The following is a 16,460-nucleotide window of genomic DNA, read 5'->3' on the forward strand; positions in this document are numbered from 1 at the left end:
GAAAGTTTCACTGAAAAAGTGGTACCCAGAGTCGCATCTAGGAGGAAGAGATCCAACAAAACAAAAGTGAGGAGGGAGGGCAAGAAATGGAATTGTGTGATGAACAATGGGGCTATCCCTTCCTGATCCACCAATCAATCCGATTAACAAGTGACTTACATGGGATTAATGCTGAGCTAAGTAAGATGGAGAGTTCATCCCCAAAATTCAACTCGCAAAAATATTTGTTAGACATACACTAAAAGTAGCTCTCTTCTCTGGCTACTGACCTTTCAGATAGCCATTGAGTGTCTCTGATTACCAGAGCTCTCTGTAAACAATCCAACACCATCAAGACTCTCCAAAGACAACCCAACACCGATAAGAATCTCCACGGACAGCTCAAGGACTGAAGGTTGATATACACAGAATCCACAATGACCTGGTTGAAATTGTGCCTGAGAAATCCATATCTTGGATCTAAATAGTCAAGATAAAGTAGAAAGGAGAAGTCTGCCTCTGAGAGAATATTCTTAACCCCAACCCATGAATCCTGGTCATTAGTGACGTCTCAGATTGGTGCAACAGAAAGAGGGCTGGATTTAATGTCTGAGGACTTGGGTTCAAATTCAGGTTCTGCTATTTAGTACCTCTATGCCATTGGTCAAATCATTTAACTTCCTGGAAGCTTCAGTTTTCTTATCTGTAAAGTAAAATGAGTGTGCAAAATGGATTCTCAATTCCTTCCTAACTACAAATTTGCTAATCTTGTACTAGCTGCTGAGGATCCAAAGCTAAAAAGGAAGAATTCCTTCCTCTTAAACAGCTTCCATTTCACTGACGTAGAATCCATTATGCAGAGATGGCTCCCATCAAAAACCGCTCTAATGAAAGGTGAGCGTCCAAGTCTGCTTATGGCGCACATTTCATCTGTTGGAGATCTTCTAATTCTGTTATTATCTGCCTCAGAATAGCATCCTGAGAAGCGAGGGTGTTTCTGCTACAAACTCAACTCTGGGAAGAGCAGCCATCTGGGGAAAATATTGGAAAAGATTGTAAAGGGGCACAATGGGTCAATTAAGTAAGACATTATCTGCGATAAAACGTCTTGAATGGGACTGTTAAATTCTGCTTTATTTAATCCTGGGATTTTTGGGCTATGCAATGGGACTTTGATGTCCAAACCAAGCGTAGAAAGATGGCAGATGAGAGACTGCTGGGAGCCTTTCTCAAGCCAGCATGACAGAGCAGATGTAGGACATGTGTGTGGGGTAATGATTGCTAGTAGCCTTGGTCCATGAGATAAAAGCAGGAGGGCAGTTGTCAGCAGTATCTCATCAGTGTCTGCCCTGGTGCAGGTTTTTGGCTGTAATTCAGAAGATTCCAGGCTTGCCAGATTTGTGCAGGAATTGTGTGTGTGTGTGTGTGTGTGTGTGTGTGTGTGTGTGTGAGAGCACGTGCACTTGTACACATATTGTAGATATAAAGCACAAAAGCAGCAATGTGGTATCGCTGAAAGAGTTCTGATTAAGAATTAAGGCTGGGGTGTGCTGGCAAATGTTGAGCAATCAGCTCTTGGAGCATGGGAAGGGGGAGGATAAAAAGCTGACTTTTAACTGAAGTCAGCATTATTAGCACTTTCTCCATCACTTTCTTAAATCAAGGAAATCAACAAAACAGCAAATCAACTGTGCTTTATAAAGTTTGTCACTTTCCCAGGTGTAAATGCTCACATTGAAAATTTAACAACCAGCTCTCTGAGCCTGGCTCCAGCTAATTAAAAGAACTGTTCTTGACCTGGTTCTACTATTAGCTAGCCATATGACCTTGGGACTGTAGGTTCAGGTCTTCATCTATCCAATCAGAAAGCTTGGATTAGATGATCTCCAAGATTTCTTTTGCTTCTATTATCTATGAAACACGGTTCTAATTCAGGCAAAACCTCTGGAATACTGTGACTGTACAGATCTGGACAATGAGATATTACAGTCTGATGAATTCCTAATTTCATCAAAGACTTCTGAAACTTGGAGAGCCTTTGCTTTGGGAGTGTGTCCTTCCTGGGCTCCCCATTCTCCAACCAGGAGAAAGTCAGGTAGCCTCCACTTGCTAGGGTGGATAAGATGTCAAATAGAATCACAGAAGCTAAACTGGCCAAGACTCAAAGGCTATCTGGTCCAGAAAGGAAAATAAAGTGATATTTTTGAAAGAAGAGTTAAATGAGTTACTATTAACTCCTAAGAGGTTTTCTTCAAACCATCCTATGAACTAATAACAACAAAAATAATTTATGGAGCTCTTTTTTAAAATGCTTTCTTTAGAAAGGCTATCTAGTCTAGAAAGGAAGATGAAGTGATATTCTTGTAAGAATAATAAGAGTAACTCATTTAACTCCTACTATTAAACTCATAATAGACTTTCCTCAAACCATCCTATGAACTAATAACAACAACAATGATTTATGAAGTTCTTTTTAAAAATGTTTCCTTTAGAAACAAAGTGCTTTGTATACATTATCTTATTTGAACCTTACAACAACAGTGATGTAGATGCTTAAGGTATTTTATTCCCATTTTACAAATGTAGAAACTGAGGTCCAGAGAGCTCAAATGACTTGGCCCAGTGTTGTAGAGTTACTAAGTGTCAGGGATAGTTTTGGAGATCAGATCTTCCTGATTCTAAATCCAGTCACCCCGTTCTCTCTTCCCTATCATTCAATGACCTCCTTTTCTCTCCAGAGACTGTTTATGGGACTCAGCTCACTTGTTCATCCAAAAGGCATCTCTACATCTGAGCTGCAGCAGAATCAAGCAATCAGAAGTATATAGGGAGCCAGGGACTTGCATTTATGAGCGGCTCAGGCCCCCATATTCTTATGGCTTCGTGCCCCACTTGACCTACCACAGAAGGAGAAGAGATATCATTTTCAGTAAACTTTAAGTTCTAGTTTTGTCTGAGAGAGGAAGGATTTGCATTTGCTTTTCAAATATCTGAGCCCCTCTGGAATCCTTCCATCTTGATGTGCGCTGCGTGCAACCCTTCGCCAAACGAAGAGCATTCCTCCGTAAGAGCAGAGACCTTTGCATGAACTCCAGTAATGAAGAAAGAGTTAGGGACTCTGCAGGGGGAAAACCACTGGCTCTGTGTACAGGTCACCATCCCTTGCTGGTTAAGAGGGGATACAAATTCTGCATCTTGGGGGTTTGGCAGACAATGGCTTGAGGGGCTCAGTGTGATGCTGTCACATTATGCAAGGAGAGAAATAAATTTCTTCTGTAAAACAAATGAGGAAGGGAACCAGAAAGTGCTGGCTCCATGGGCTGAATTAGAATCTCTGCTCTGTAGGGAGGTTCTCCTTCACATCTCAGGGAAAAGAAAACAATCTTAAGAATAAGGAGTTGAGTTTTCTTTAATCAAATTTTAAGTCATTGATTTTTCTTCTGCTATTGGCTCCAGAAACTTCCTCTTCCAGGTAGTAGAGGATCCTTTCAAGACTTGAAGAGATTCAAGTCCAAGATCAAGTCATAGATTCTATCTACAGAATTGGAGGAAAGATCAGGGACTATTTCATCTTGGGCCCAGTGAGTTCCAGGTGGGGATGGATGATACTTGGCTTCTCTTTGGTTGGTGAATCCCAAGGAGTTGTTTGAAGAACAGAATTGCTAAGAGCACACAGCAATTATTCATCCTCGATTCTCGAAGAGGATCAATGGCGTCCCAAGGGTGATATCTTGACTTGCACATGAATTGGATTTGAGTGAGGCAGAACTGCACAGAGTCATCAACCTCCCTCTCTCCTCCAGGGTCGCTTTTGTCAAAATCAGGATATAAATCTGGGTCTTCCTCACTCCAAGCTCAGCACTTGAACCCCTGTCCCAAGCTGCCTTTATGATATAGAAGCTTAAACCACTGGTGATGCAAATAAAGTTAAGACTAACAATTAATTGGAGGAAAAACTTTGCAGCAAAGTTCCTTTGAAAAAGATCTCATTGCTAAGTGTATAAGGAAATGATTCAAATTTATAAGAAAAAGAGTCATTCCCTAAAATGATAAGTAGTCTAAAGATATACTAGCTAGTTCTCAAAGGAAGAACAGATATTTGTAAAAATGTTCCAAATTGCATTCAGAGAGGCAGAATTAATGGAAAATGAAAATGATAAATATTGGAAGGGCAGTAGGCAAAGAAGCACACTGATATACCTTTCTGGATAGCAATCTGGAATCATACACAAAAATGATAAATATTGGAGGGGCAGAAGGCAAAGAGGCACACTGATATACCTTTCTGGATAGCAATCTGGAATTATACACAAAATGTTACTAAATAGTGTGGGTGGATACTTTGAACCAGCTCTACCACCACTAGGCTTATACCCAAAAGAGATCAAATAAATAGAAGGATATTTAAGGACAAAAATACTGATAGCAGCCCTTTTAGTGGTAAAAAATTGGAATTCCAATAATTGAGGAATGACTAAGTTTTGGTCTATGAATGTGATGGATTCTACTGCTTTGTAAGAAACAAAGAAATAGATGATTTCAAAAAGATATAAAAAGACTTGTATGAATTGATGCAGAGTGAAGTGAGTAGAACCAGAATGAATTACACTAAGAATATTAATATTATAGAAATGAACAATTTTGAAGATTTTTCTAAATTAATGAAGAATAAAAGGAATAAAACCAGGAGAACTGATAGAATAACATAAAAATAATTTTGAATGCTAGAAGTATGAACAATACAGTAATTATTCACGATGCTAGAGGACTGATAATGAAACATGATGTCCATTACAGAGAAGTGATGGATTTAGGATACTTATTTTTACATATGTGTATGTGTGTATATATATATATAAATACGCATGTGTACATACCCACATGTAACATGTACCCACATATATGTTTATATTTCTGTGTATGTTTATACATAAGAACACATACAGTATAGTCGAAAGAATTTCTTTTGCTGGACTATGCAGATTTATTACAAGAAATATACTTTTTTATATTTTTTTGTTTTCTCAATAGGGTAGAGATGGGAGGAAGAGAAAGCAGTTTTCTGTTCATTTAAAAAATAGGGAGGATGCTACAGATATGAAATGTTACATGAACTTTAAGATAAGACCACTGTATTATTTTTACTTAATTGTTTTATTTTGTTACAAGAGCCCTCTCACAAAGTGGGAGTAATCAGAAAATGTATGTGAAAACAAAACACAGAGATAAAACTAAGAATGAAAGAAAAACTCCTGGCGATGAATATAAAATGACAGTAAGTGATCTGGCTATGGAAGAAATGAAATAAAACCAGAGAATGAGAAGATTAAAGATGAGAGTGTGCCCATTTACTTTGGGCAAAAAAAAATGAGACTTTTAGGCCTGGAGAGGAATCACTCTAAGAGAAATTCTTCTCAATAATTCAAGAATTTGCTCTTTTAAAATAAATCCAATGACAAAAATGAAACTGTGAGTCCTGACCCAGAGAATAACATCACATCCTGAGGATCTCCAAAACCCTTTTCTGTAAAAAAAAAAATCCAGTTCACTAAAAGATCGTGGAGAGAGGGAAGGAATTGGAGTCCAAAATCTGAATCCCACTTCAGAAACCATTGGGTATATAATAATAGCACCATTTTGATAGGTGTTCTTTCTCTTTCCCCCTCTCTGCCCCTCTCTCTCCCTCTCTGTTGATCCTTTCTTATGCATCAATGATGTCCTTAAGGGTAGCTTCATGATAAAATATATGGTCATAGACTTAAACATTGAAGGGACCATGGCAGTCCCTGACTCCTACCCTCTCTGTAGGGATAAGGAAACTGATGCTCAGAGAAGAGACTTGTCCAGGTCATATATTATAGTGAGGCAGAATTTGGACTCCAGTCTGCCCCAACCTCCAGCCACTTCTAGCCCAGCACTCAATCCCCCATATCATCAAACTGTTCAAATCTCACATTCACTGAGCTTAGAGAAAGACAGACTCCAGGGGATTGGGGGAGCAGGGAGAGGAAGGGTGACCTGGGAGATTTCCTCTGTTAAGGTGCTGAATGAAAAGACATTTAGCGGACCTGAGCCGCAACAGCATCCCCAGGCAATTGGCCCCATTACCGCCTCCTGAACGATGGGCGAAATCTCCAACTTAAAGCATCAGCAATTTATGAATTTTTACCTGAATGGTGAAATGTATGCGGAATGATTTAAGAGTCAACCGGAGGAAAGGGAATTTGCTCTACAGCAACAGCAATCCCACTTGGAAAAGTACTAAAATGTCAGCTTGGGAAAGACACCAAAAATTGGAGGTTAAATACGAGGACCACAGAGGAAGGAGGGCAGATGGGAAGGGACGAGGGGAGGAGTCTCGCTCCCACATTTCTGAGCTGGTACATTTCCATTGCCTGGGAATTGCAGTCAGGGTTAGCTAATGATATGTTTGCACCATCCAAACACCACTACTATTTGGGGAATCAGATCCACTGGGCAAGCCTCCTGGGGGCCAAGTGGTAACTGTCCTGGAATCTGTTTGATCCCCACTGCCTTACAGGGAGACCGACAATCCGCTCCTTTTCCATTAGCTGATGGAAAGGTTAGGCAAGGAAAGGCTAATTTATAGATGAGCTGACCCCATAAATTTTTTTTGGCAGTGCCTACGTGATTGCTGACATAATGTAATAATAATTGACATTTATATAGCATTTTTAAAGGTTTACAGGGAGCTTTACATACATTACCTCATTTAAGTTTCACAACAATCCAATGGGGTAAAGATCTACTCCAACGGATTGTGGGGATACTTAAATGATGTAATATATGGAAAGCACTCTGTAAATCTGTAGAAATGCTACAGTTTTCTCTCCATTTTATTGCTGAAATTCAAAGAATGAATGGTACACAATCACATAACTAATGAGTGACTGAGGTGGGATGTAAAAAACCAGGTCTTTCCTGGTTGGATTTAATATGTTTGTGTAAGCAATGTAGAGGGCCAGACCTAGAGACAAAAGGGCAAAAATCAGGAACGGTTTTTCCCCTCAAGAATCTTACATTCTACCAATTCCAGGAGTATCTTAATATTACTTTCTGCAGCATTTAACTCAATTTATGGCATCAACAGAATACAGAATATATATAATATGAAACCACAAAGGCATTTATACTTGTGACAATAATAAGAGGAAGTTTTTAGATAGGTCCTGCTTGGAGTATGACCAGTAGAGGACTTTAAAAAAGATATAAAAGAAACTTGTCAATAGAGGAATCTCCTTTTTAAGAGTCCTTTGTGCATGTGCATATGCTTGTAAATATGCAGAGGTATTTTTTTGAGAAACAAATAATTCAGAGACTAATTTTTTAAATGAACAAACAGCAAAATAGCTTTGAGGGATCCAAACAACGCCCAAGGTGAATCTATTGTCAAGGAGATATAAGTTTCAGAGTACAGTAAAATATTTTGATATCTGGGGATGTATTTTTAGTACTATATTACTATTTAAGTTTTTACATATGATCATTTTTCTTTCAAATCTATGATTAAAGATTGGATGTGTTCTTGTGAGAAATTCTATTGTAGGCTGAAGGCCAACTTTTCCTTGATGGGTATAGATCCACCATTTCATTGTACAAATTAAGGGGAAAGGATGATATCTAGAATCAGGAACTGAAACTGATGACAATGTCAATGTTGTACCTTTTCTAAAATGTATTCAGAATTCTCTGGGTTTGCTCAGTTATTTAGTATGTAGTCTAGGAAATGAGTCAAGAGGGTGATAGGAATTGCTGTAGGTTGTAGCTCTGTCAGTACACATTGTACTATTTCAGAGGGCCCCGCTATTTATTAGGGTGATTAGACTCACTAACCCAATGCTCTGAGAGGGTTGGAAGTTAATATAGATAAGCATATAAGTATCTCAGGAGAGTGTAAACCCATTGAGGATGGGATTATTTCATTTTGCTTTCATATATTCTGTTTCTAGTAGAGTACCTACCTTATAACAGACACGCGATAAATGTTTAGAATGAAAGTTAAAATAACATAAGTACCCAAGTAATTTTTTAAACTTAAAGATATGCATGTGTATGAATATATATATATATATACATATATATATATATATGAAGTATGATTATTCCTGTGCCTGAGTATACTAGGTCATGGGAATTAAGCTGATTACATTTACTAAACTAGAAATCCTGGTGTTTGATGAAGACAGGGGTTGAGGAGACAAGATGACCATTAGCAGGCACTGAATATATTGGGAAGAGAGCATTAATAGCTTAAAATTACCCTAAATCTTTGGGGAATACTTTAAATAATTAAATAATTAATTAAATAGATTAAACAAACAAACAAAGAAATAATTATTCAGATGTTCTCAAAAACTGCATCCTTTGTTATTTCTAGCAATACAAAGATCTTCCATGGCAACCTTCAGGTCCTTCAAGTTTCCTGGTCTATACTTTGTATACATCACTCTCCTCACAGCTAGTCCTGTACTTTTTTCCATTGGAATACAATTAGGAAAGAGATTTCTCTCTCTATTGATCTACTTTTAGATCAATAGATCAATAATGTGTTCTATATGTATATGTATATACATGTTTACATACACAAGGCACAATATGAATACATGCATGTGCACACATACACAAATGCATGCATGTATATACACTCAGGGCACTGCATATGTGTATATACACATATGACATGTATAGATATATGGAATTCCCAAAGTCCTTGAGATATATATATATATATATATATACATACACATACACATATATATGTATATATAAGCATACATATATATGTGCATGTGTATTAGAACCAAAAAAATATGAAATCATTCTCTATTATGTAAATTTTGCTGTTCTTTAAAAAATATATAAATTCAATATATAATTTTCTATGCTGCCCTGTTTGTGATTTTTTTTTCCTTCTCTTCTCTTACATTCATTAAAAATAATGCTTTTGTGATGTCCTTCCTTCCTTCCTTTCTCCCCACTCCCTTCTTTCTTTCTTCTTCTAGCTCCCCTCTCCTTTCCACCCTTCCCCAAATGAAATTTTTTTTAAAAAAAGAAACCCTTTTAACCAATATGTACAGTCAAGCAAAGCTAATTCCCACAGTCAATCTAACATGAAAACAATGGCAAGCTGACTCAGATGACAAGGTTTATACTGTATGTCTAAATGGAAAAATGCTTCAATCGAAGTAATTAAGCCAGATAATCCTTTAAAGATGATGAGGCTAAATAATCCTTTAAGGTGATTATTTTTTAAATGTTAGAATATTTACCAGTATATATTCTTTGCAGAAGAGTCTAAACATAGTGAATATCTATCTATAGATATCTACCCACACAATACATATATATGTATATATGTGTATGTGTGTGTGTATGTTTATACACATACATAAATACGCATATACACCCACATAAAATATAGATGATGCATAAGTTTATATGGTCTTATATATCATCCTTTCTTTCTTTTTCCATCTGTTCTCTTCCTTTCTTACTCTGAAAAACAATAATCTACATAATAGAAAGTAAATTAAAAAGGAAACTGTTAAAATATTTCTCCATAAAATATATCCTAGCAGCTGCTCCCCAAAGTGCATATTCCCCAGTAGCAGACTCAGGCATAGGGAAGAAACAATAAAACAACAGGAGCTGAAACTTGACCATTTCAGCTCTTTCTTATGACAAATTTATCGCTCTGAATGAGATACTGACAAGCTATCACATTTGGGTTAATTGAAACATATGAACCAATAAAAAGCACAGGCGGGCTTAATGGGAAGGCAGAACAGGACTTAGAAATGTCATTTCCAAGTTTGGGGGCGGTGATTTGATTTTGCACTGGACCACCAGAATTCTTCCCTCCCCATCACTGCCCAAAGAAGAGGTCTAGAGTGTATATTTATTAGTTGGCTTAAAATTAATATGATTTGGAATGTTTCAACAGTATTAGAGAGATTTGTACACCCAGGGTTGGTTGCAAATTCAAAGAAATTGATTGATGGCTTCCACTCTCTGGGGAAATTAATTTCCCTTTTATTTGGTACCAACACATGGTTACCAATGAAAAGATTGGGCCTCTCTGTCTTTAGGTCCTGTGGTCTTGTTTATAGTGCAGAAAATAAACTACCATTAAAAAATTCAGCACACTGAAATCCCTTATACTTGTTTCAGTGTTCTCTAAAATTTGTGAAATGGGGTGGGGGGAAGAAAGAAAAGGAAGAAAAAACATGAAAAAAGAATTTTATAATTCACAAGGGTTGTAAAACCAAAATAAAAAAGAAAATATGGAATAATATAACAACCTTGAATTTCTCATAGTACCATAGTTTTGTGGTTCTGAACTTAATTAGCATGAAAAAACTGATCAATTCCCTCAATACTTTTGTGGGAAGAGGTTTAGTTTAATCAATTAGCAAATGTTTATTAAGCACCTACTATGTTCTAGGCACAAAAGTTAAAAAAGACAGAAGTGAAACAGAATCTACCTTCAAGATTTTACTGCTTTTTTCTCCCTCATGTCATAAACCAGTAGCCTGATTTAAAGACAATTGTTGTTTGTTGCTTAGACATTTTTCAGTCCTGTCTAATTTTTCCTGACTTTTTTCAAAGTTTTCTTGGCAAAAATACAGGAGTGGATTGCCATTTACTTTTCCAGTTCATTTTCCAGATGAGGAAACTGAGGCAACTAAGGCTAATTGACTTTCCCAGAATCAGACAGCTAGTAAGCATCTGTCTAGAACAGGTAACATTGTTAAGAACTTCTGATCTAGGAGGAACCCTGTTTTTGTCTCTTTTTCTCTGTCTCTCTCAGATCCAGAAATGGAGGATTATATGTCTCATATAAGCTCTCAGTTTCCTTTCTGTAGGATCATTTGATTGCTAGATATATATTGCCAATCAAAGTGAAATTAACAGGGAATGGAATTAGCCAATTGGTGAACTGGATATTTATGAAATGCTGCCAATGGCCCCCACGAAGGCACCATGGAAGCCTTCAACTCAATGTTTAGGAAGCAGTTTGTAGTAGTGGAGAGAGCTTTGAACTTGGAAGCAAGGGGGAGCTGAACACCAAACGTGTCTTAGGCAATCATCAATTGTGTAACCATGGACTTACAACATCTTGGAGTTTCAGCTGATGCATCTGTGAAATGGGGATGATAAGAAGTGTTTATTTCAAAGGGCTGTTGTAAAAATCACCCGAGAGAATATGATTTTTGAAAACCTTAAAGCACTATATCAAAATCAACTATTATTATAGAAAATACATTTCCTACCATTGAGGAACTAACAAATCAGATGGGAAAACCGTGCAAATCATCTAAAATGAGCAGGAAACAAGTTCATTAAGTGTATGTGAACTCTATGTTATGTGAGCTCTAAATGCTTTTCTTTCTTTCTTTTTTTTGTTCCCACTTCTTTTAAAAATTTTTTATTAAAGCTTTTTATTTACAGAACACATGCATGAGTAATTTTTCAACACTGACCCTTGCAAAACCTTCTATTCCAAAATTTCCCCTCCTTCCCTCCACCTCCTTCCCTAGATGGTAGGTAGACCAATACATGTTAAATATGTCTAACTGCTTTTCTAACAGTGAAAGACGATTAGGGTATTTCCCTTGACCACTTTGGACCTCAGTTTTTTCATCTGTAAATTGGGGGAGCTGGACTTTCAATCCTAAATGCCTATAATTTTGTGACTAAAAGTGAAATTTAAAGCAAACTGTATTTAAAGAAGCATTGAGGAAATGGAAGAGAAGTCCAGAATTGGATTACTGACAAGCAAAGGCAGAGAGGGGGAAATGAAAAATGTATTTGATCACAGTGAGGAGAACAAGATGTTGGAGTGATCATCAAGGCGGTCTTTGGTTTAGTTTAGTATTTTAGGGTGTTTTTCAGACAAATTCAATTGTGAGGTGATTTTTTAAAAAATGATTTTTTTTTAACCTGACACTTTCTTAAAAGGACATTATTGATCATAGGTATTAAAAAGAGAAATAAACTTCAGAGAAATACTGAGCCTGTGCAATAGATATTGGTTCCATATTAAATTCTGCTCAGGACAAAGAATCAAAGTACAGCAGTAAAAAATCATTGAACAATGTGAATATAAATTACATGCCTGATTTCTTTTTATAAATCAAACCTGGTTTTAATACACTTTTACAAACATCTGTCAGGCCCGCCTCTTACTTTAATGCCATTCATTCTTACTTGACCAAACTCACTATACTCTCTAATTCCTAGAGAAAAAAAAAAAAAGAACTCTCTTCCCCTTTTTCACTGAGGCAGTTGCAGTTAAGTGACTTGCCCAGGGTCATACAATTAGGAAGTATTAAGTGTCTGAGGCCAGATTTGAACTCAGGTCCTCCTGATTTCAGGGCTGGTGCTCTATCCACTGTACCACCTAGCTGCCCCTTCTCTTCTCCTTTTTCTAGCCTCACTGGAGGTACGTTTCTTCCATGTAAGACAAATGAGAATTTACTTGGTAGGAGTCATGGATTTCTGAAAGTGGACACATGGGCTACTTATGTACTGATGTCAATGGAATTCTGCCATATTCTTCTTCTACTCCTCTGGTAGGCTTTTAGGATGCTTCTCCAGAGAACAATCAGACATCTTCATTTAATGAAATTAGCACCTTAGACCTGAAGGACTTGACTTTTCTCATTTGTTAAATGAGGGAGCTGGATAGAGTACAGAGAAAAAAAAAAAGGAAAGGAAGGGAAGGGAAGGGAAGGGAAAGGAAAAGAAAGGAAAGAAAAAGGAAAGGGAAAGGGAAAGGAAAGGGAAAAGGAAGGGGAAAGGGAAAGAGAAAGGGAAAGGAAAAGGAAAAGGAAGGAGAAAGGGAAAAGGAAAGGGGAAAGGGAAAAGAAAAGGAAAAGGAAAAGGAAAGGAAAGTAGTTTCTCTAGAGTTTGGAAGAGGTACCCTCATCTCTTTTGGGGCCATGCTTTACACCTGCAGCTGTCTCTCAAAGCATAAGTGTCTCCCATGGAGAAGTAGCTCTATATTTGCAACTAAAAACCCCATCAAAAAAATAAAAAAAAAATGGCTTTCTGTGCTAGCCATCAAACCCAGCTGCTCTCTAGGCCTCATGAGGGGGATTATGAACCTGTGCTTCAAAGGGAAAGAGAACTGGCGGACTCCTGTTCCGAGCTACTTTATTGTGAAAGTCTAAGGTGAGAGAAGAGTGAGTTATCCTACATCCCTTTGGGAAAGCAGAGTTCCTTGCCAGTCTGCTCTTGTCTATACATTTTGTTGGGGGATTCTGAGGTTGGGATGCCGGGGTAGGAACTGTCTCCAGCCGGGCCATCCAAGCCCAGTTCACAGGCTCATGATCTTGCTCTGCAGCCTGACATGCATTTCATGACAGAAGGAAGAGGCCCCCCAACTAGCAGTTTTTGTGCTTGTGGCAAACCTTCCAACCAGCTTTTGTGAATGATCAAAGGGAGGGACAGGGGACGCTGAGCCGGAGAGGGGAGTGTCTGGGTATCACTGGGGGGAGGAAGAAGGGACCATTTGGCCACTACTCTTGTGAACCCCCTGCTAGGCCTTGTCTTTGATCCTGGGGGATTTCAGGGGGAGTTAGCCCCTTGGAAATAAGCACCTAAAGCCAATGCTCCGGGGGCAGCCCTGGTTACGGCTCTTAGTCAGACCAGCCAACGAGGGCACAACCTTCTTAGGACCAAGCTCTCTTCACATCCTGGCTACAGTGATGTTCTCCTGGGCTCAAGCTTCTCTCTCTCCATCACCGGAAGCCATCTTCCATAATGAGACCAGATGAATCCCCCGATGTCTGCGGACTTTCCTAATGCAGCTGCCTCCTGTTCAGAGCATACAGAAGGGAGCTGGGACTCACAGCAGCTTCCATAAACAGGCTGGAGTTGGGATGGGCCAGGGAGTCACAGCAGCAAGCTCTGGGAACCCTCAGTCTCCCACCTCGTCCCCAGTGTCACTGAGCGAGTGGGCCCTTGCTGTGCCCGCGGGCTGGGAACCAGCAGCCACCTGGGCTCCTCACCCCCACTTGGCGCTGGGGCATTGGTGGGCCTTCTGCTTCCTCTGGGATCCTGCTAAAAAGATCACTGGGGCAATTGGCTGCCTCTCAGCTGCCGGCGAGCCTCAGCTCATTTCTGGTGTTCCAAAGCCCAATTCAACATTGATGACCTACATTTAACTTCTCTGGACCTCAGTTTCCTCTTCTATAAAATAATCCTACCAGCTCTGAATTTCTTCTAGGTTGTAGATATGGAATTTCTCCTGATCAATCAGTCAATATTTACTGAAAACATGGGGTTTGAGACATTAGGAATACAAAGGGGGGGGGGGGCAATTGTCTCTGACCTCAGGGAGTTTATAGTCTTATTGAGGAGATAAGAATATATATGTCATACAAACTAAAAAATTATGCTTCGTTGGGAATAAGCATTTATATAGCACCTACTATATGCTAAACACTGTGCAAAAGTACTTTACAAATTCAACCTTTTAATTTCAGAGAAGGTCCTTTAGTAGCTGATGAATCCCTAAGAAGGAAGAAGAGGAAGGAAAAAAAAAAAAGGTTTGAAATCACCTATCTTGACTTCCTGACTTTACTTCCATTCCAAATAAAATTCCCTGGGGGAGCAAGGATCCCTCCAGGACAAGATTTCTTTCTTTCTTTCTTTCTTTTTTTTTTTTGGATAATGGACCCATCTGGTAGTCTGGCCTAGCCTATGGAGCAGCCTCTCAAAATAATACATTTAAATGTATAAAATAAAATGCATAGGATGAGAAAGTGAAATGTAGTTATCAAAATGTATATTCAAAAAACCCCATTCAGGCACCCCAGATTAAGGAGTTCTGTTTGTCCATTAAGGCTGAGAAGGCAGATGGGTCTGTCCATAGGGGCACATGAATAGCAGAGTTAACTAGCTTGGGCTCCCCGATGAGACCGGGCCTGTAGGATGGAGCCTGAGGCAGCGGCTTCTGACTGGCTGGCCACCTGATGCCCAGACCGAGGCTAAGGAGAGATTCATTTACCCCTTGGGTCTAACTAACATAAATAATGCTGGAAATGTTCTGTATTTCTTTTCAGAGGTTTTATCCAGGGCAAGCACATTGCCCTCATACCACTGGAGCTTCCTGTTAGAAATACTCAAATATCAGGATTTTGGATTAAAATGGGCCCTCTTAAAAATGTGTATTGCTGTCTTATTCTCATTACCCAGTGTACCTTTCTCCTTCTGTGATCCTCCCCGGTCATTCTTTATAATAAGAAACAAAAGGGAGAAATTGAGAAGAGCATTTCAGCAAAAGTAACCAGCGTCGGACAGGATATGCAGCCGTCCACACCCACAATCCCACACCTCTGCAAAGGAGGGTGCGAGGAGGGACATTATCAGCTGTTCTGGAGGCCACGTTCGCCAGCTGAATTACACTGCACTTATTCCATTTGGGCTCTGGGCGTCCATCGACCTCCGCCTCATCCTGGGTTGTGCTTTCTTTGCCAAGACTTCCCATGTTCCTCTATATTTTTCATATGCATCATTTATTATAATACAGTAATATAGAGCTAAGATATATTGTCAAGTAAATGGATGGACTGAAGAATCTGTCGCAAAGTAAATTTGCTGCCAAAAGAGCCGGCTGGTCCTGTGCAGCGAGTCAATACTCATTTTCTCTCCTTAGGAGACTCTGTGGATGTGGACGAGGGTGAATTTTCCCCTCGCCTATAAAATATTAAAAGAAATTTACATATAAGCACAGTTCCTAGGCCCCATCTACTGTTTACACAATCAGACAGAACCCAGGGGGTTTCCACGCAAGGCCTAAGGTTGCGTTCAGTTCTTGCCACTGTTTAGTCAAATAAAAAGCACTTTAGCCGTCAGTGAGCTGTGAAATCTAATGGGTTTGAGTTCTAATTTTTTCTTACAACACACTTAGCTCAACTTGGGTGGTACAGGACAACCTGACACAGTGACCCACTGAAAAGTCCCACCTACTGTGAAAGGAATGTGTGTGTGTGTGTGTGTGTGTGTGTGTGTGTGTGGTGTGTGTGTGTGTGTGTGAGTGTGTGTGTATGAGTGTGAGTGAGTGTGAGAGTGTGTGTGAGTGTGTGTGTGTATGAGTGTGTGTGTGTGTGTGTGTATGAGTGTGAGTGTGTGTGTGAGAGTGTGTGTGTGAGTGTGTGAGTGTGAGTGTATAGAGGGAGGGGGAAGTCCTCAGACAAGCTACCCCAGAGCTTCCTTTTTTGCCCAGACTGGTTTCAGCAGGAACACATTCATCTCAGGGTAAGATCTTGTTGAAGGAACATTGTGTCCTGTTTAAAGGAAAACTGTGAAGTCTGTCCATTAACTCCGAATTACCTGGATTTCCTAAATGGCTTTTTTCTACCCATTTTAGCCTCTCAAGGAAACCTGTACCGAGCCACACACTTTCTGACCTGTGCTCCAATAACATTTTCTTTTTAGGAGACGGGCTCCCA

General features: G+C 39.1%; 1 protein-coding gene across 2 annotated transcripts in view; it reads right to left on the bottom strand.

Moving 5' to 3' along the window:
• RARB (retinoic acid receptor beta) overlaps nt 1-16,460 on the bottom strand; it is a 708,755-nt gene that overhangs the window by 309,426 nt on the left and 382,869 nt on the right. The window lies entirely within an intron of this gene.

The sequence above is a fragment of the Antechinus flavipes genome, chromosome 5, assembly GCF_016432865.1.
Source record: "Antechinus flavipes isolate AdamAnt ecotype Samford, QLD, Australia chromosome 5, AdamAnt_v2, whole genome shotgun sequence".
NCBI classification, from domain to species: Eukaryota; Metazoa; Chordata; class Mammalia; order Dasyuromorphia; family Dasyuridae; genus Antechinus; species Antechinus flavipes.